The sequence below is a fragment of the Cardiocondyla obscurior genome, linkage group LG03 (genome assembly GCF_019399895.1).
Source record: "Cardiocondyla obscurior isolate alpha-2009 linkage group LG03, Cobs3.1, whole genome shotgun sequence".
In the NCBI taxonomy this organism is placed as follows: Eukaryota; Metazoa; Arthropoda; class Insecta; order Hymenoptera; family Formicidae; genus Cardiocondyla; species Cardiocondyla obscurior.
Window position 1 is genome coordinate 2516663 of NC_091866.1, and position 21878 is coordinate 2538540.

At 41.6% G+C, this 21878-nt stretch overlaps 1 protein-coding gene across 7 annotated transcripts in view; it reads right to left on the reverse strand.

Moving 5' to 3' along the window:
- The window catches only part of LOC139113942 (zinc finger protein 541), a 344562-nt gene that overhangs the window by 206028 nt on the left and 116656 nt on the right, over nt 1-21878 (reverse strand). The window contains exon 1 of one of the 7 annotated variants that reach the window (XM_070675408.1): nt 15040-15426. The exons of the other annotated variants lie outside the window; for them this stretch is intronic. The gene's annotated coding sequence lies outside the window, so the exon portion shown is untranslated. Of the gene's footprint in view, nt 1-15039; nt 15427-21878 lie in introns of those variants that run through there. 7 annotated transcript variants of the gene reach the window in all.

Below are 21878 nucleotides of genomic sequence, written 5' to 3' on the forward strand. Positions count from 1 at the left end.
ATTAGATTTAATGAATTTATTATAATAATGCAAAATGTCGATAAAAAGTCTCGCAAAATATATTCAACTACGTACAATCACTTCGGCCGGTCGTATTTGCGTAATGGGGATGTTTTCGGTAAATAAAGCGCAAGTCAGCGCGCGGACATTTAAACTTTAGCTCTCGAAGGACTGATTCGACAACGACTCGTCTGCAATCCTGCGGTCAGGCCGATTATGCAGCGTCACGAGGCGGAATGAGAATCCTGAAGCACGTCGACGCATGTCGGGCGGCATATAGCGAACGCGAAAGGTCGTCAGAGCTTCATTAGCTTTAGCTCGACAGCCGGAGGGGTTGAAGTTAGGCGAATGTTATTAACGTTCTACCTAAATCCCTCGGCTATCCTACGAAACGCATCGAGTACGGAAATGGGCACGATACGTAGAGTTAGGCTTACGGAAGATGGTTTAGAACGCAGCGTGATCCTCACTTATCCTTGCCCTGAATTTATGGATATATGTGTATCGGATATCCAGAGCGTTCGGTATATTCGTAGATCTCGATAAGTCGCGTCATTCGATAACCTAAAATTCCATTCGATTTCGTGCGCTTTTTTTTTTCTTTCTTTTTTTTTTATTTTAACGACGATGTTTTATTGCCGTTAATAACAGCGGCGTAATGCGATATCGATGGGCCGATAAAATTCAGCTCGCGGGATAAATTTGGCGATGATGCGCAGAAAAATGGCAATGATTAATTTAGATCATCTACCGGGCGCAACATCCGTAACACAGCGGGTCTGAATTAATCGCACATTCGTGAAATGCGAATCATTCCGGATTGCTGCAAATGAATATCGGGTAACGCCGCGCAAATCTCATTCGTGGCATATCCAATATTCGGAAATCGCGTTTTCCGGATAACGAATTATACAAAGCAAACATTATAACATTCAATATTGCACAACACTTCAGCGCACGAAATAAAAAGCGCTGCTGGAACGTTTACAACCATTTTCGATGAACAGCTAAGTTTATCGAAAGCGGCGAAAACTCGTACGCTGATAGACAAATATAAGTACTTTCGACTACTTTTAGATATAGTTCACTTAACCATAAAACCCGAGTTAAAGCCAAATGCTTTTTCTTTTCTCCGTAAAAAAATTAGTATAATTATGTCGAAACTTATGGTCGCGTGAATGAATTCGATTAGTTTATTCAACAAGCGCGCCGAGTCGAGGCAGACATTTTCAACGGTAGAAACGGAAACGTGAAGAGCGAACTATTGCCAGCGACCATTTTTCAATATTAAGCAGGCTTTAGGGATGATTTAAATAAGCTCGGAAAAGCTCGACGGTACGCGACCTGAAAAGTCGGACTTCTTCGATTTATGGGAAGACGCCGGAGACAGCTTAGAGTCTCTCTTTGCGCACTCGCATTTAAACCTCGTTCTATCTGCGCCCTGTTTCTCTTTGCTACTTCTCTTTGTACTACCTCGTCTCTCCCAGTTTTTATCGCTCCCTGGATCGCAAGCGCGAAACCATAAAAACCGAAGTTTATTGGCGTAAGACTGATCAAGATTGTTGTTCGGATAAGGAAATACAGCTTCGTTCGAACGTAATCCGTTTGTTCGGCACGTATCGATGTCAAACTGAAAGCTCTTTTAACTTTCGTACTTAATACATTGTCTAATTAAGATTTATAATAAGTTTACCAGAAAATAATTAATTATGGTAATCAGATTCAAATTTAAACATTGTTAAAATAATTTTCCGCTAAATATATTAATATACTGCTTTAAAAATCATGAGAGGAGAATTATAAATGTATGAAAACCTATTCAGGGTTTACAAAAAGGAGAAAAAAAAAAAAATAGCTCTTTGACACAGTACAAAAGGTTGATTGAAATTCGATCGGCAGCCGGGTTCCGAAGTACGGACACAAAGTCCATGATAATCCACTAACGATCTCTCAACACGCGTTACGAGCATTGAAAATAAGGGAGAAGAGGGCAGCGAGTGTTGTCGAACGTCGGCATCGGATAACAAGAAGCAGACCGGCGAGAAGCAACATGATGAAAAGTGACTTTCCTCCTCCGGCTGCCTTACCCACATTTTCTCAAGTGCTCTTTAGCGCATAATTAAACGGCTCCGCATCATTCGTCACAGACGCCTCGCCGGGATTTAATTTAAAGTTATGATTCATGACAATGCAGTGGAATTCGGAACGTAAAGGGAACGAGAAGAAAAGAACTCTTTCGGGACAAAGAAAAGTAAAGTTCGGCGACCGCTAGAAGAATGAGAAAAAATGTCGAAGAATATGAGAAAGCGACGAGGGGAGCAATAAAAAAAAAGGGAGAGAAAAAACAGACGCCAGTTCTTTTAAATTCGCATACTGCGAAAAATGGAAGTTGGAATATAAATAATCTGCGCAAAGAAAAAAAAAAATGGTTAAATTCTGAAGTAAAATGTAAAAAAAAATCTCGATCTGCTTGTTTAAAATTTTTAATTAGAAAACAAATCGTTTTTAAATTTGAGATATTTCATCTTTCTAAACAGCAAAGTTAGGAATCTATTCCACGATCGATTGAACCTTAAGTGTAAAGTAGATTTCACGACGATTAGCGAGCGATTCAATATTTTCGCTTCGATAATTTATAAATTAAATAGATTACCGATACATGCTACGTTGACACATGAATGGTGTGAGAGGTTACGTAAAAAATTTAAAAAAAAAAAAAAAGAAGAAGAAGCGGACAGTACGATGACGAAGTGACGTCAAACATTACGGCGATTCGGACATTGATTAACGTCTCGTAAAAGAGCACTGCCAGCTATCAAGTTCCTCGAGACGAGACTTCCCGAGGCTAAGCGTGATTGATCGATTCGGGAAACGATTATCGACGTGTCGCGAGACGTAAGAACGAGAAATCCACTTTCGGCCGCGACCATAATTAGCGGCACGCCTGCTTGCACGCACAAAACAAGATGATCGAATGTCGAATGATTTATTATCCAATTACAAACCGGTCGGTATTCACGAGAGCGAATTCGGAAAGCGCGCGCACCGAAATATATATCTCGACGGGGCGCAATTTGTTATCGCAGTTATTCTCGGGTTAGCCGATGCTAAAAGTTTTGAGGTCATTGCGCGCGAAGGCATCAAGAATTCCGTCGATTCAACTGTCACTTTCAGCGCCTCGCTTCGTTTTATTTTTAATGCGCCCGTCCGCTTGCCAAGAATTCAAAAAGTACCCATCGTATTTTTCGTCTTTCGCGCGCATCGCAGAAAGCGGGCACGTGTATTATTATTAAATGGTATTAAGTAAGACCACGCGACGGTGGATGATGCACTTTGGTCCAAAAGCACATCCGCGCGAGGCGCGTAAAAGACTCTCCCGACAAGTAGAACGAAGTTGTCGCAGTAGAAAAGTTGCAAACTAGTCAGCCAGGCCAGCGCCGGTCGTTGCGTAACGAGTACGAGGGAGCTTCTAGCGTGATTTCTGTCCAAGTTTCAAGTCCTTACAACGTCGCGTTATAAATCTGCACTTCTCTCAATTTACCGTAAGTCTGAGAAATAAGACTTCGATCTTTTATATTACCGAGCGATAAAATTTATTTAAGAAAATATCTTTCAGAAAGTAAAACTCGCATCCCGAGCAAATATTTTTCCTCTCGACTTTTATGCTTCGGAAAACGTAGTTAATATAAACTCGCAATTGTAAATTATTTAAAATATTTTCACGACCACGTTAATTCTATCCTTTACGATAGAAATTTTACAACAAGTTTTACAAGTAGAAAAAAAAAAGAAAAAAAAAGATGGAATTACGAAGGGGAAAAATATCATTAACGTATGGTTGTGCCATTTTTTATTTCAATAGCTCGGCTCCTTTGGGGCTATAAAAGTTAGTTTCGAAACATTTTCTGGATTAAGAAAGTACTAATCTCAACGTTTCCGACGAGCTTCGCAAAGTTCATACTTCATATTGTCAGAAATTTAAATTACACCCTCGAGTGTGCGCCGCAAAATGAGTATAGTTCCCGAGCACAGAAAAAAAAAACTGCGATTATCCCGCGCTGACTTACTTGCCCGCATGCGGAGGCAAGGCAAATACAAGTCCTGCGGAAGCACGTCTATACGGAGGACACGGAATTGTTAGTATACAGTTGTTTTTACCAATTTCTCTCCGGGTGCAATTCCGTAATAAAGCAGCCCGTCTATTAACGAAGAGAAGCCTAGGGAAACGGTGCTTTGCCGCCAACTTCCGCGCGCTGAGAATTAATTTTCCTCCTCGGATTCTAGTTCGCATGGAACGAGAGGGATCCCGCGGGTAGACGATTCCCGGAAAAGCGGGCATTACTTACGCGAAGACGTACTACTGCTAGCCGCGGAACAACGGAACAATGAATCACGACGGACGCCACGACGAACGTAAGAGAAGCGTTTTCTCTCACATGCGCTCAAAAAACGATGCCGTGCATTGTCATGTTAATAAAGCAACGCATAGAAGTCGTCGATCATAGTCGCGAGTTTTTAAGCGCCTTCCAAAACGTTATCTCTCCCTTCAAATTTAACATTTTCTTCGCAACGTTTAATTATAATAATTAACAATAAAGTCGCGTTTATAATTGCGCAATCGTTGCGTTGACGAGTCGACGCGCCGCTCATAAAAAAAAATACTTTCAAAGCCGTGTTCGCGGTGGCCAGTTTTGAATCTTAAATAAGAAATTAATATTTTCAAAAGTAAATTTAATTTTATTAAATTTGAAAAGTGAGACACGATAAGATAATATTTTACGTGTACGTGTATCAGTTTGCTTGAAATTTCCTGCTTTATTTGTCGTCCGGGAACTGGAGGAACTTCTTGGCAAATTGTATGCGAGAGCGCGATTGCCGCGTGTTCTGGCTGAAATGTTACATTTCTTCCGGCTACCGCCATCGTCCTAATGCGCAAACGATGTAACGCTGCCGGGGCTGCAGCTCGCCGATCCGCGAGACACGCGCGCAGCGGTCGGAGGCACTAAGAAATTACAGTCACACGTAACGAGAGCGGTTTGTCGGCTATAGCAGCAACGAGTTATATCGCTCCCCGCCGCGCCACTCCCGACATTCAATTTAACTTTTAACGCGAGTCGATAACACGTTTTTGGCACGCGATTAATTACGTGGCATTTACCGTGTCTACCAATTACTACGGGGTGATTATTTGCGTTTAATCTGGCTCGACGGTAATTTCGAGCCGGAGTGTAAAAACTATAATTGAAAGTAGCAAATTAATCCCGATATCCGCAAATACAGAATTATGTAAATACGAAATTATAACGTTCGCCTAATGATGATTGGTTTGCAAACTGATTAAACGACCGGATATACAGAAGAGAAAAAAAAAAAAGAGAGAACGGAGGGGAGAAGAAACGCGAGGCCGTATTAATGCGGAATTACTTCAAAGCGGCAGTTACGCAATATAAACTGCGGAATGTCTGATAGTAATTTCCGCATAAAACTGCCCTACAAAGTTCTTAAATTCGCTCCTGGAGCACGACGGGGTGGTGTAATTAAATAACGAAATTTTCTGCGTTCCCGACGCTTTATTACAAAATTCCGCTAATAATTGCCAGATATTTGAATTCACAATTTTCCCCTGACGATTCATAGTAATCAAATTAATTTAAATTGCAGTTGTCGATTATGAAAAAAATTGTTTGATATTAAATACTACGTTTCCGGCTAATTAAAAAGTTACAGCTCCATGTCAAATGCTTCATCATTTACTCTGTAACGACCCACTAGCAATCTTTTTGATATTGTCCATGGCTTTTGACGTTATCGATTAGCCAATTTGTACAATGAAATAAAAAGTATATCCCAGTCGCAAGACCCTTTATTGTAAAATTAACATTCAATATAATTTAAATTCCAAAATTAAAAGTCAACAGAATGGAAATTTTCGCGATAGCTGAAATAATGCATTAAAGTACCGGCGGAAATAATCATTTAACAATAATGTTACGTGCAATTAACGCGTCAACTATTTCCACGCCCGTTACGACATTAAAAGTGACATAAGGTCGTAGAAGCAAATTATTTTTAGAATTATTTTTGGTATGTTGGCCTCCTCTATAAAATCTAAGCGAGAAAGCAAGTGGTTTTCTTCGGAAGAACGGCAGTCGATTTCTCTAAAGCCCGACACGTACCTAGTTTCTGTATCGTTTCACGGAAAACGTACGACCGCGACCACGCCGATCGTAAACGTCGACGTCGACGAAGCTACGACGCGGAGCTTTCAAGTGACCACGGCAATTCGCAGCGACGCGTCATTCGTCGAAACGACGACGAAGTGGCCCCTGCACCTGTTCAACCCATAATTCGTAGGTGCATTTTCTCCGCAGCGCCGCTGACAATATTTATACACAGGTGCGCGCGGAATACCGTGAGAATTTCTACGATACGTCAAAAGAGACCGTGGCTGCACTCATTAAAATAAAAATAAAAAAAAAAATAATAAAAAAATAAAAAAATACTACTTATAAAAAAAAAATAAAAGATAGTCAATATTACTAGATTATATTTCTTTTCGAATATCAATTTATACTCGTAAACTTATACAAAATCGTCCAAAGTGCATGATAAAAAAAAAGATCTCACCGTTATTTACGGCCAGATAACAAGTGGGGAGCGATAAATTCGATAAAACGACGGCGAAACTTTCGGCCCCGCGGTGTACGCAAACAGGGTCTGGAAAAGACTTCGGTAACGTCACCGGCGACGCGCGGACGACACGTATCCTCGCGATAACTACGCGATGGAATGTTCTCTTAAATTTCCCAGGTGGATCCGAGCGTACTTGCTTTCGCGACGTCTTTATACTCTTACTCGTCGCCGGCGAACACCTCTATGCCCTCATTCAACCGTACCCTCGCAAGGAGCCCAGCAGTCCTTCGAGGATAAGCGAATATCGAGGATGTTACACGAGAGCGCTTTCCTCCGCGCTTCAAGTAGTAGGTATTTGAAACGTAACTGCACGCGCTTAGCTGGCCCGGGATTTTTCCAAACGATTTTCTAGGAGATTTCGCACCAAGGTCAAACGAGAAAAGCGAAATGAAATACATCGTCGCCGGAAAGAAACACGGTTCTCTATTAATTCGTAAATTAGTACCGAAACAGCCGCGATAACATCGTCGCCTCATCTTCAGCGACGATATTGTTAGCAGGGTGACGCAAGGATTGGCTTCGCGTTCTCGCCTTGTAAATTAGTCGCAGACTGCACTTCAGCATTTATGGGACGTGAAATAGACTGTCAAGTGGCTTGCGCTCGGATTGACAATTGTGAAAATAGCCTTCCCACTGTATCTTCGTGGGTTCTCAGAATTTAGAATGCATCTCTTGATAAACACACTATTCTCGAACACTGTTATTTTGGAATTAACAGTCCATGACTTCAAAACTAAAGTATAATTTATGTGCCTGCAACTGTCACATGAGCGCAATATGTCATTAATTTCAAGCGACTTCAACCTGGCAATTGCGCAAAAACAAAACAAAAAAAAAAAAAAAAAAGAAAAAAAAGAAAAGTAAGGAATAGCGTCACGCGATATAACTCATTCGTAAAAATAATCGAGCTATGCAATCTCATAAAAATGATTAATGCGCGCGAATCACAAATGATTGATGTTTAACGTCCAAAAAAAAAAAAAAAATTACGCGCACGCTGCTTACTTCGTCGACAACATAATTTCGATTGTAATATACGGAACTAGGTAGAAAAGTTTCGCTTAATTCAACCTCTCGCGAAAAAAAAAATTACGGAACAACGGGCATGCAGAAGAGCCGTGACACGTGGAGACAGCGAAAGCATGCTGAACCTCATTACGAGTTGTGACATACGACAGGGACGAGTCGCGCCTTCTCGTCCGCGCGCGCGAAAGATGATAAAAAGCGTGGAGTGGACAGGAGAAAAAATAATAAAATTTATATCGCCGGGGATGGGGACGGGAGAAGCGAAAGAGAGAGGAGGACACATGGTGCGATTCCCAGTGATATTTATACAAAAGTTGGAGTGTCGCCAAAATCCTAGACCTCCCCTCTCCCTTCCCACTTCGTCCCGCTTTCCATCTCGACGCTTCTTCCTCTTTCAATCACTCGGCGTCTCATTTCTACTTAAGCTCTCCTTCTCCGTCTGTCTATCTATTTATCTCCGTCTCCGTTCCTTTTGCTAGAACCAAGAGTGCTCGACACCCGTAGAAAAGCGGATATTCAACCTTGGCTTTCGCGCCGGCAACTCCAGCGGGTGCTCCTATAGCTTTATTTGTCAACCACTTCGAGCCCGGGCGAACTTATCCACCGAAATTAAAGGTCCCTGCGGGTAATGGCTTAGGTCCGGGACTATTACTACCTTGAATTAGGATCGGCTAGTAGTAAACACGATAATGAATTTTATACTTTCTCCGTCCGCTTATGAACGATAAAACGTACGGAGGAAACAAGAATTTTACACGTGTACTTTCGTGGGTCATTTATAACACAAAATATATATAACAATTTTTTTTTTTTTTTTCTTTAAGTTTGTTACTTGATTAAAAATATAAAAATCTAAAATTGATCGTAAGCTTTACACGAAAGGCAATTTTATAAGTGTTCGACTAAGATTCAATTTACATTCTTTCGAATGAGCGAATGTTTGTATGGAGCAATATCGTAGGACCACTCGAGTTATAAGAATCGATACGATGCACCGGATATCCAATTGACCACGAAGATTCCAAAGCAATGACTAGCACCGCAAGGTTTTCTTCGGCGGTTATCGCGGAAGATCTTAAAGCCGAACAGTCGAACGATCGGCGTGTCCAACGTATTTCGATTTTATCGAGGCTTTTCCTCCGCCAGCATTCGTTGCCCGGAGCCATTGCCTAAGTCTTTGATTTTCAGACATCTGCTCCGAGCTATCATGTTCTATAGTAAGTGCGGAATAATTTGAACTCGGTGGAAAACACGATTTCCTTATCACTCGAGCATTCGGATTTTAGGTACCAGAGATTAGAAAATAAATCAATATGCCATAAAGTTTGTATTAAAAAAATTTAATACATTAGCACGAGATATCAAACTTTTTCCCCTCTTTTTTTTTTCTTCTTTTTTTTTATACCAATCATAATCGTGAATTTCTACTCGAAAGAAAGACTATAAAATATTACAGCATTGTTAAATCTTAAGAAATTGTCCCGTTTTATGTAACGTTTCCTCCAAACGACAAACATCGAATTCTCGAGTCGCGCTTCGAGATCAACTTGACTCCGACGCGAAAATATAAAGATATCACGGTGTCGTGAAGGAGGATCGCCCGATATCCGACGATTAAAGGAGTCATTAAAGTAAAGATACCCCACGGACGCTTGAAGTGATCGTCGTCAGGCGGTGCAGTGATAACCGTAAAAGAATACGAGGAGCATTAAGAGAAAGAAGCCGCGTCATCTTGCACGCACGATCGCCTCCTAACGACCGCAACGCTGTTGCACCGAAGGACAAAAATGCAGCCCCGCCGTTTGTGTCTCGGTCCCTCTAGGGCCTTCATGACATTTAAATGACCGTTTTATATCTCGTTACCTCTTTACACGCCCGCCTTCCCGCGCGTCATTACTCTTAAGATACATGTTTATTCTTCCCGGATTCGTCCATTAGCGTGAGCGATATTTCAAAGCGCTTCCTTCGTATTTCTTACGGGCACCGAAAGTTAAAATGAATGACGCGAGTGACGAATATTAAAATTTCATCCCACGTAAGTATCGTATTGCCGGTCCGAAATATCGTCTTTCTAGCGTAACGTCGAAATTTTAATCATTATTACGTACTCCAAATGCCGGGCGAGACGCCCATTGTGCTAGACGCGCCCGATACCGATATAAAAGCGTCCGTCCTCGAGGCGAACACGCGCGGCTAGCTAAGAAAATGGAATTGCACAAAGCGCCAGTCAGGTAGCCTAATGAATTCAGCATGCGACACAAGAACGTCTCGAGGACTCCGTGGTTTGCCAACAAATGTTCGCCGTCTCCAAATCACGAACGTGAAACATCGTATGACCGGTGTGTTTCGCATCTCGTTCAAATAAGCTACCTAATTACGAGTGATGCGTCTAATCAACAATAATTAGTGTCCTCTCAGAAAATACTCTTGATAATGCATCGTGAGGAACGAGAAGGCACACATTTAAAGAGATTCGCTTTTAGAAAATAAATAAGTTTTTATTCTGTTTAATAAAATTATTATTTTTTTTTTTTTTAATTTATAATATCAAAATTACCACGTAAAACTTTAAGGTATTTGTGAGATTAATATAATCTTTTTATAGAATAAAATTAATATAAATCAATATTAATTAATTTTGGAACACTAGACATTACAAGGCGCGCATTATTCACACTTGATTTTCTACGTTAAGGAAAACTATTTTATTTTTAACGATAATAAAAAATAAATTAATTAATTAATGAAATAATTAAATAACAAATGATAATGTTCAGCGAATAAATTTCTTTATAACGCGTTTACTTGCCTAGCCGTGAGATTCGTAACAAACAAAGGTCGGCGTACGTGCCGTTGCGCGACTTGTTATGAATCTCGCATTCCTCAGCCGGCAGTCGAGTCGCGTAGTATGTATGCGGATAGCGAAGCTCCGAAGTGAGTGAGAGAATAAATTAACATCACGGAATACCGGCAACAATTAAATCTCTGTATTTTCTGTTTTAAAATATAAACTTCCAAACGTAAAAAAAAAATTGGTAGCACCGTTACAAACGTGTAACAATAGATCAGCCTTACCGGCAATAGAAAACGCTATGTAACAGCCGAAGGGTGAATTGAGAGGTGCCGAAATATCCGGAACGAAGACAGGAGATGAGAACGAGGAACAGCTGTCGTTTTGGCCTCGATGTAGCCACGATGACATTTACGTGCCTGTCAGTCGCGTGCCACATTCAGTGCGACGGCCCTTTTTCCCAAAATTGACCGGTAATGAGTGTGAAATGAACAAAAACAAAAAAAAAAAAAGAAAAAAAAGAAAAATTCTCGTGCTAGGGTTCTTCATATGCGCGGCTCGAATTTTTAACACGATGAACATCGCGATCGATTCTAATGTCGGATTTTTCAGTTAAAGGAATATGGATGTTACAAGTGTCGTTAATTAAAATTAGTATTATAGAACGCGGTCGACAGAAACTGAATGAATAGGCATTATCGAAATACTGCGGCTTCCGATCGTGCGAATGTTACTTTCGACACGGGATTCCTATCCCTGAAAAAGTTTACTTCGTCGAGCTTGCAGGCAATTTCACGATTCGAATCTCGCGTGCAGCAGAAATCGTTTATCCGACTCTTTTCTTTCTCTTCTTTCTTTTTTCTTTTCCCTTTCTTTTTTTTGTTTTCTTTTTTTGTTTTTCTTTTTCCTTTTTTTTTTTTGTTATCGAAGTCAGCACCTAGTCGCCGGCTTTTCTACAGTGCAGCAAGTTCGTAACGAGTTCCATCGATTTCCTCCCGCAGCGATGTATTGAAATAAACCAAGAAACGCGAAGAAATATTCTGCGAAAAACGGGAAAGAAGAACGGTAGGACCGCGCGAGCGAGTGGAACAACCGCAATAAACGGAAACTACCGTCCATGCAACCGGAAATGAATCGCAAGTAAGACCCGGTATAACGGAAGAGTAAGCATCGAGAGCGAGTTGCGTTTTTCCTTCTGTTTTACTTTCCGTACGTGTGTGTATGTGAAAGCGAGGAGAAGATGATTTAATGATATTTCCTTTTACAACGCGGACGTCTGTCTTCGGCGCAAACAGAAAAACATTTAAATACACGTCAAAACAATTTAGTAAAAATAATTTAAATAAAAAAAAAAAATAAATTAAAAACACTCGTTGAAATAAAGATTTCATAATTATATGTTTTATGAAACGCGCGTTTTAGTAGTTAGCGTTGAAAAAAAAAAAAGTATTCCCATCGCCGCTCGCGAAATAATATTTTATTTCACGCACCGAGTAGACATTTCGTGATATTCCTGCATGATGCATTACGTTCATAAAAAGTATGTGATTTAAAAATCCATGGAAATAATTCAATGGTTAAAATTACTTTGTGTCGTGGTTGCTTTCGGTTTGCTGATAAAAAAAAACAAAATTGACTTTGGAGGGGAGGAAAGGCGGCGGTAGATAGGTCGGAAATATCGCAGACTCCTATTCCCCCGGTTACCACGGAAACGGTGGGACACTTTTGATAAGGTGCGACCGTGATCTCGACCCCTCGTGCGTTCGGTTTATTCGGGAAGAAAACGGTCGCTACCTGCGTTCACGCACGAACGATTTATCCCGCAGCTATTGTCCCTCGTTCTTTGTACACGTCAGCTTGAGGAGGGCAAAAATGAAATCCGTGTTAAAATAATATGAATCGAAATAAAAGATACAGTAATATAATTGTGTACAAATTTGTGCGCGCTCTCACTGTATACACAAAAAAAAAAAAAAAAAAAAGATAGAGAGATATTTTATAAAATCAACGACAGATTCTCTATTGCCGTCCGCTAATGCATGCGCGTTTATAAGAAATAGAATTAATAACATTAACGCACGTCGACATAAATTATTAAAAGTTCATTAAGAAATAATTAGATACTAAATTAAAATAAAACGCGTCATTTTTGCATCGCCCAAGCAAACGTGTATTTATTTTCAAAGTGCGGCGGAAGTATAAGAGCGCCTTTACCGGCAAGAAAGCGCGCATCGCCGCGAGATAAGAATGTAATAAATGTAGGCGCTGACGTTTCGACATGCAGCGTGGATGCGCTGCGTTATGTCGGGGATGGTCGGTGATCTCGGACGGCTGTGGCCGCGGGAGATACACAATGTAAGTTATTCTATTTATACGGTTGCACGGTCACGGAGAGAACGAAAGAAAGAGGAAGGCGAAGAGGGAGAAAGAACGAGCGAGACTGGGTTTCGCAACGTGGTCTTGTCAACGTCGCGTTTTAAGCGACGCAAAGTTAAAACGGAGCGCAGTATTTTGAGGACTCGTCAAACGTAACGTAATGTGCGCGCGTGCTTGATCGTGATTTATTTCTAGCGGCCCGCTCGTTATCGGAAGATCGAGGTCTGCGCGAAGGAATTAACCTCAACGACGAGCGCGTCTAAAATTATTATCATTATTTCACGGAAACTTTTAATTTTCATGAAAAAAAATAACTAGAATATAAATTAACTAAGACCGAGAGATATTGCTCTTGTAATAATTTTGCAATAAAATATATATAAAAATTAATTTAATTTCATTACTGTTACGATACAGTAATATTGAAATTTGCAACGGCTAATTTCTTTGTGCGAACTAAAGGCATAAACATTATATAACCTAGAAGCGCATATAGGCGTGGTGCAAATATCTAAGATTTAATTAAAAGCCTCAGAATCGGGGGAATGATCTCTCCCCGTCCTAAACGAGGCGGAACGTCGCGAACGATCGTGCAAGAACGCGCGAGTAACGTCTCATTGGGCACAGATTGACCTAATTACCGAAAGGAAACGTCTGGCGCTCACGACTCATCTCGCTGGCGCATTTGGTGCCTTGCCTGCTTTCTGCAAATCGTCTTCCATTCATAGATTCTTATGACGCGAGAAAAATTGCAGACTACGACAGTAATTACAATCTGCGGGTGTATGCGCCGAGTAACAGTCGTTAAACCTGCTCTGGACTCAGCTTTTTATTCATTCTCTTATAAGTTATTAATAAACTCCTACAAAAAAAATATAAAAATTAATATGACACGCGTCACGTGTATATATCGTCTGCTCATTTGAGATACGGTATGTGTTTCCGCACTTAAAGTATCGTGATCAATGTCCAATCAAAACAAAGATCGGTACACGTGCTATCGGCACGTCGCCAAATCGCAATATATCTCCCATACTGACAAAAAGAACAATAATGGCGCGACGTGTGCGACTGAACAAGAAGAAAATTCACGATTTATTCCTAATCTCATTTATTCGTGAGAGAAAGATTTTATTTATATATAATATAAGCGCGAATAAAAAAGATACCGCGCTTGAAAAGCGCAATTAATTTTACTAATTCCTAAAATAAATTCTCGCAACAGTTGTATTACGTTTCGTTAATTTAATTATTGCAGTAAATGCAAGAATATTTTTTTCTAATTTGCCACATCACACAAACTTGCGAAGTGCGATTTAAAATAAATAGAAATATTAATATTAAAATCTCAGTGTCTACTATAAATAACCTTCTGCGATAAAAATTATTAAAATTATTTTTACATGAAAAAAAAAAAAAAAAAAAATGTTGACCTAAATACCTACGCGAGACTTTCCGTGGCGTTTTGCGTTCTGCAATAAGAATTTGTATTTTCACGAGACAGTTTCGCAACGAGAAAGCGGCAGGCGTGTAAATGTCTCTCGCGAACTGGAGAGACTTCATTCCCACCGTAAAGCACAGTTTTATTTGTATAGCCGTTTTCCGGCGAACGTAGCGGTAGTTTGTCAATACGATTATGACAGATTTATCTGCGATAAAATGCTCGCGAGTATATGACGGTATCATCGATATGTTTTCTGGTAGCCTGCGTGTTCAGTCTCACGAATGCTGAACGTACTCCCCGTAGAAATAAACGTGAAAAAAGGGTTGATTGTGAAAACGAATTCGCATCGTCGTTGCGCATCCAAATATATCTCGCTCGTTTTTCGTATTAATCAAGCATCACTGGAACGTATAGCTCACGATTAAAATTACGTGATCGTAAATACGTTCGCGCGGCTGTGCATCATCGTTTCAAGCGGGAAATACTGCTTTCGTAACGTACACATTATACAATGTTTATCACGTGTGAACACGAGGAGCATTAAAATTAAAAAAATATAAAAAAGAAGCGAAATAAACCGGGCGAAAGTGGAAGAAGACAAAAATATGTCGGACATGTAGAGCAGTTTTTTTTTTTTTTCCTCGCACGAAGGAATGATTTACTTTCTCGACGTCGCGCCATAAAATCTTTAAAGCACGGGGTCACTCACATCATCTTCCTTCGTCACGACGATTTCTCTTCGGTCTCTCGTCTCCTGGCTCTCCCGTTACGACTCGAGCTGCGGCACAATCGCGGGGAACGACGGGGATCGCACGCGGGCACAAGCTTCGGCCTATCCTCGGCCACTGGTCTTCTCGCGACGACGACTGGCGATCTGCTCAATCGCCGATCGATGGGATCCGCGGGTCCTCACACTCTAATCGCGCGCGAACGCGCCCCGACACGGCGCCACGTTCGGTGATCGACGACGATGCAGGAGGGACCACCGCGACGTGACACGCGCGTACGAATTTCCATCGCTTCTCGGAGTTTTCGCGCGGCCGCAAATCGACGGCACGGCCGAGAAGGCGATTCTCACCGGGACGGAAAAAGCACTGCCGACGCGGCGAGGTCGCGACGAACCTGGAACGCGCGGCGGCGGCTCCGCGACGATGACGACGACGATTGGCGATTGAACGGCGACAGGCACGTCGGCGACGATAACTAACCGGCACGCGAGAACTCTCCTGCCGCCGTGCACGGTTCGCCACCACCGACGAGCGGGGGAGAGATCACGACGTTCTCGTGGACGCTGCAAGCGCCGTCGCACGGCCAGTCGACGAACCGTCGGGGGAGAACGAGCAAGAACGACTGACGAGGCCAGTGGAAACAGAGAGACGGTGCACCGGTGCGCGCGTCCCGCGCCTAGTGGAGTAGAGCGACGAGCGGCGCGACGCGACGCGTCGCGGGGTCGCTAGTGGAGTAGACCGACGAGCGGCACGGCGCGACGCGGGGCGGCCGAGGGAACAAACAGCGATGCACGCACTCGCGTCTACCGGGACACAGCGGCTGATTCGCGGCACGACGGTATGCAAATGCAACCGTGTTACAACGCCGGGCGCTGCACCGCGAAACGTTGCCGTTCTGCGTTCTCGGAAAAAAAAAAAAAGATCCTAACGGTGGAAGCTGCACGGGAACAAAGTTTACCGCGCACAAAAACACACGTGCACCAGAAACTAATAGATTTTCGGACCGTGTTTCCAGCCGTTTGCCGCGCTCTGCGTCGCGGCGCTCACGACGTCGGGGCGCCCATCACCTATGATGCCGGACGGCCACCCTCGTCCTTCCGCCACCACTGTACCAGAGAGAGGCGTCCCGATCTTCGCGCACACGCACTCCGCTACGCGCGTGCTCGCTTCTCCACCTCGTCCTCCTCGCGTCGCTGCGCCGCTCCACGCTCCTACCCTTTCACCGCTTTCCTTCTTGCGTCATTTCAATCCGTCCGTGTGCGAGGTAAAACATTTATCTTAGCCGTTTTGAATAACTTCGCGATGACGCTGCGTTGGCCAAATTGCGTGGGCGCGCGTGCGGAGCGAACGAGTATTTCGTAATGAATATTTCAGAGACGGTGTGTATCTTTCGAGGTAGACAGCCACGAGGAAAGCGTAATATTCTAAGAACCTGGGGGAGGAAGTACGATAAACGATTAATGCTTCTCGTAAACGACGAAATAAACGTCACGTTAGTTGGAGAGGATTAACTTATGGGAGGGAGAGTCGTAAGTCCCGTTAATATCGGAGAAGATAAATCGAAACTTCATAAAACGTCCCATACGTTGCGGCGGGATATTCGATCCGTCGCGGCGAAACGACCCGTGGATGGATCGTGGAAAAACAAACGATTCTTTTTTTAAGATCCCCCGGCCCGGAGAGGCCCGGGTATGTATCTTCGGCGTAGTCCGGCGCGAGGAAAAGCGTGGACAAGCTTACTCCCCGAAGTACAAATGTTATCGTTCGATCCGCCACCCGCGGTATTTCCCCGCAGTGCCGAATGCAAACGTTTGTTTTCGCAATCCGCGGGACGCGCAGCCGCGCATTTAGGGTAGGAAACGGAAAAAAAAAGAGAAAAAAGAAAAAAATAAAAAAAAGGGATCTGGCGGAGTATGGTTTATCGAGCCGGAAGCAGGCACTCGGGAGAGAAAAAGGGAAACGGAAAAAGAGGGGGAGAGAGATAACGCTCTCTCGCCGTGAAGTCATAATCCGCTTGAGTTCGCGTATTTCTCCACCGATCCCGCAGATAACGCCTGAAGCCCAAGGGATTGGCAACGTGTGCGAGAATTCGATTAAGCTCCCTCGTTCGAAAAAAATATGCGATAATAAAATGAAACATTACAAAATGTTGATCGCCGTATATGCGAATTTTTTCGCGCTGACACGTCCCATGGACACGTGAGCCTTGTAATAGTTCGACACTTAATTTTGATATTAATTTGCGGGGTAAGGACTTGGTCGCGAACACTGCGTGCACGCGCGACGGAAATAATGCTGATCTGTTCTCGATGCGAGATCGAAAAGGCGCGTCAATATGGAAAAGCCTCAAATTGACGACGGTTAAGCGCATTAGCTGAGAAAATTACGATCCTGAGTCGCAGGAAGCATAAGGATCGACCGGCAGTGAACGTATATTTAACAAAATAACGCTGCGAAAATAGCGTCTCTTTTTAATTGAAAGATATGTAAATAAAAAAAAAAAAAAGCAAGCCGCGCGCAGATTTCACCATTCTGCTCCATCTGCATCAAATGTTTTATCGATTTTATTCTTTTTTTATTTCCTAAATTAAATTATATCTTGATTTTGATTGTATTCCCTTTCGAATATTTATTTTTCATAAAAATAGCGCGCACGCATACATACGACGTGCAAATATAGTACAATATATAAACATCTGTATTGTTCTGAATTCAAGTCGTAATTCGTTGAGCTTAAATAATTACGCGATTATTCATCCCTGCAAAAAATCGCGTTATATATACATATATATATATTTTTTTTTTATTTAGTTTATACAACGATTCTCTCTTTCTCTTTTGCAAAACGCGTAACGTATGGGATTCGAAAATTTAGAACCTCTTCCCTAATAGATTTACGAAGCGAGAAGAGAGCGCGGGTCTATTTGTCTCGCTCACCTAATTAGCACTTGCGTAAACTAAATAAAGTCCGGGGATTTATTGGACGCGTGTGCTGTTCTGGATGCTCGATGTTACAGAGAGAAATGCAAACGCTTGTCGCAAATTAATACGCACTCAGCGAAGTGCTCGTCGCACTTGAAGCATTTAAAATTCCATATAAGAAATCGATTTTAATGAGTTTGTTTTTCATTAACGATAAGGACTTAATTTTCAATTAATTCCAAATACCTTTCGCCTTGATAAAAGTTTCCGCGCGCGGTGTTTCAACGCAAGGGAATTTCGTGGCGAATATTGGAAAACTTAATTTTAATTTTATCTTACACTGCCCGGCGATTGCGTGCAAGCAGCCTTGACCTTTGAAGAATAATTCTGCGACGCTAGGCGATAACAATGGACGCGGTTAGATCCCGTTCGGCGTTAATCACCAAGACAGCGCTCGATTGCGTCAACACAATAATGTTATTAAGTGCGTGCGCGGATAAATTGAATTCTCTATCCCTGCATCTACAACGTAACGTCGTTGTCATATTCGCGCATCTAAAATGTCTGCTAGCAGGTGAACGACGTCATCTTGAAATAGTCCGTCCTGTCGTAGCGGCTTAAATATACGATTTAATATTTGCAGATAAGTATATTCGATACATTTTAAATAGAAACTACGTGGCGAGATTACGGTAATTATTTCACAAAGCTCCTTTTTCCCCTCTCCCTGGTAATCCTTAACGCGCTAATTAATTATAAAGAAAATGTTGGAAAAGAGATACCTTAATCTGTCATAAAATATAAATGAAGCTTACATTTCAGATTATGTAATACAATGGTAGTGACGGTCCCCCTTCTCGTGCTCGTCATCGCACAGAGTGCATAATCCTCGATGCAACTACTCGGGAGACTTTTAATGACTCCGCGCGACGTACGACTCGGTAGTTATTTACCACGTATTAATCTCGTTTTGTACACGAGGCAATACATTTATTTGAAAGTCGCGCATTTCTATAAGCATGGCTCTTTATCGTCCAGCCTATGCGTTTTAGCTTGAGGAAAAAAAAAAAAAGAAAAAAAGGCACAGATTTTATTAAAATATTCCATGCGTTTTTTATACCAGCACAAAATACGCATTGCACGCCACGTAAAGATATTCTCCCTTCAAGTAGAATCCGAGAGAGCAGCGATAAATTTCATATTTTTTTTTTTTTCATAAAACGCACCATTAGCGAACATTATTTTCGCGGTTGGGTCTCCTTCCGTGATCAGCGGTTAATAATCGGGACCGCTACGTTGACGTAACCAGGAAGAAAAAGAGATCGGGTGAAAAAGGCATTCGGTAACCTATTTATTGCGCGGGAGAACGTCATAACGTCGAGACGTCGTCACGCATTTTTGGCAGAGGATCAACCGACGAGCGCGATCCGTTTCTACGCTCTATAGCCACGACTCCGCCGTTTCATTCATCATGGTTCATTTGATTAAGCCCACGCGGCTTATGGCTGCGTTTCGCGTGAATCGGTGTGCATCACGGCCATGGAATGCTTCCAAAAGCCGTTGGTAACATAGCACAGAACGAAAAGAGCTTATCGGCCGTTACCAGAAATTTTCGCTGACGTATAATCGCGGTAGATTTCGCGGAATCGCTTCATAGTACGCGTGCACGTCGTCGTTGCGGCCTCTGCTAATGAGCATTCCGATATTATCCCCCCTCTCGATCCGAATCACGAGCGTGATATGCATTAAGAACTATGCAATACGCACACACGGTTGTTCCATTACTTCGTGTGCACACACGTACTATTGGAACTTTACCACAGAACCTTTTCGCAATATGATTGAACTAAGAGACATATGAGTGTGTCACGTGAAATCATTCCATTAAATATTGTTACATTTTTATTTCTTTATTTTTCATACTTTATTAATTTTTTTTTTTTAACAGTTTCGTACTTTCTTTCTGTAACACTAGACACTACAGAGCGCCGCGCTTTTGCACTCGCTATTTATTTTTACATCTGCTACGTTAAAAAAAAAAAAAAAAATTTTTTATTAAAAAATTTTCAGCAATAAATTAAGAATGTCTCATATTTTATATAAGTATTTTTAATACTCATCGTTCTTTTAAATGTAATTTTTAAATATGATAATTACATTCTGTTCTTCAGTTTGACTATTCGAATAAGTTCGAAATAGTCAAGAAATACCGCGATGTATTCACCGGTTACAATTTTGCGATACGTGAAAGATTATATTCTAAGTAATATTCGAAAAAATATTCGCGTTAAAAAACGTTTTAAAGCGCGTACATGTAGCCACTATAGGAGTCGAATGTACACAAACAAAGCTCGGGCGACCGAGCGCGCGAGCTCTCCCTACCATCCCCCCCCCGTATTCCACAGTCGCCCGACTCAGCCAGTCGAGCCAGGCGACACGTGGTAGGCGCACTATCCACGCACTTGCTGCCCCAAAAGGTAATTCCTATTAATAAATTAACGTATCAGCCGATACTAAATTACATCTACGAGGTTCTCCGATCACTGCTCTTCACTCGGAGAGTAGCTACAGTGCTGTTATTTCGTGCATATCGCGTATAAGTACTTTTAACTTCGCAGTTATGTCTGCGTGTCGAATCTATCACCCTTATAGGCTTTGATTTAATACTTTAAAGTAATTTTCTTCACGGAAACGTAATCTTATCGCGATGGAGAGGCAGTAAAGTTTTAGAATATATTCTAACCGGTGCTTTTTCTGTTTAGATAAACGCCTGGACACCATCCTTTCCTTGGCCGATCACTTTAAAACGAACCACGGAAGGTTCGTTGTTCCGTAGAAGGAAGGAAGGAAGATCAACCCCGAGATTTTAGACAACCTGAGAGGAGGAGGAGGCCTCGGACAGGCATCCTGCACCGGCGGAGCAACCCAGGAGTGAGTATCTTTTCTTCTCCAAGTGTAACATTTATTCCTGATTTTTTATTTTCGGGTTATTATATTTATCTTGATAATAATTAGTAAAATAATTGGAAAAAAATTAATAACAAATTTTCAAAAAGCTATTCTTGTAAAAATGTTATTTATAAAATAGATAATTATCATATTAAATATTTAATTGCAAAAATCGAATTAAAGACGCGTTAAAATAAATGTTTAATACTGTGAAGATTATTTTAGGCATGATTTTAATCAAAACTTTATATTTTTCTGTTGCAGTTGCTCCGCTGCGGTGTAAGTAGAGAAGTTCTTTTTTAATTCCAGTGGTTTCGAAAACTGCTGACGTACGCGTAAAAATATTTTTAAAAATTCGCGTAAATCGGGTGCTTAGGGCAATCCGCGTAAATTAAATAAATCATTTAAACGGGTATTTCGCGTAAATAAATTCGCGTGTAATATATAAATTTTGTAGTATTAGTTAGTAGCAGTAGTTGTAGAAATTGCTTGAATAAATTGTATTTATCACAAATAAATTAATTACACATTATTTTACTATGTCTTGTCGTTGCCGATGAATCGAAAAAACGAACCACGGTCGGGGTTCGTCGCGAATCTCGCATAAGTAATCGGACGATCGAAACATATATGAGTCTTTAAATCGGGAGTGTCGTCAGTATCGCGCGAATAATTTTGGTCAATTAATTAATAATTACCGCGCGCGTACTCGCGAGTGACTTTTAGATGATGTGACCAGTAGATCTGAGTGCTGAGAGGAGGAGCAGGTCCCGGATGGACATCGGGCATCGGCGGAGCAACTTTAAGGTGAGAATCATTATTAATTAACTTAAAAACTTACTTAAAATAAACAGATTTTTTTTTCACGGTTGATTAAATTTTTTTAAAATCTCTACAATTTAATTTTATATTTTTATGTTGCAGTATCATCAAAACTACAACTCCGCTG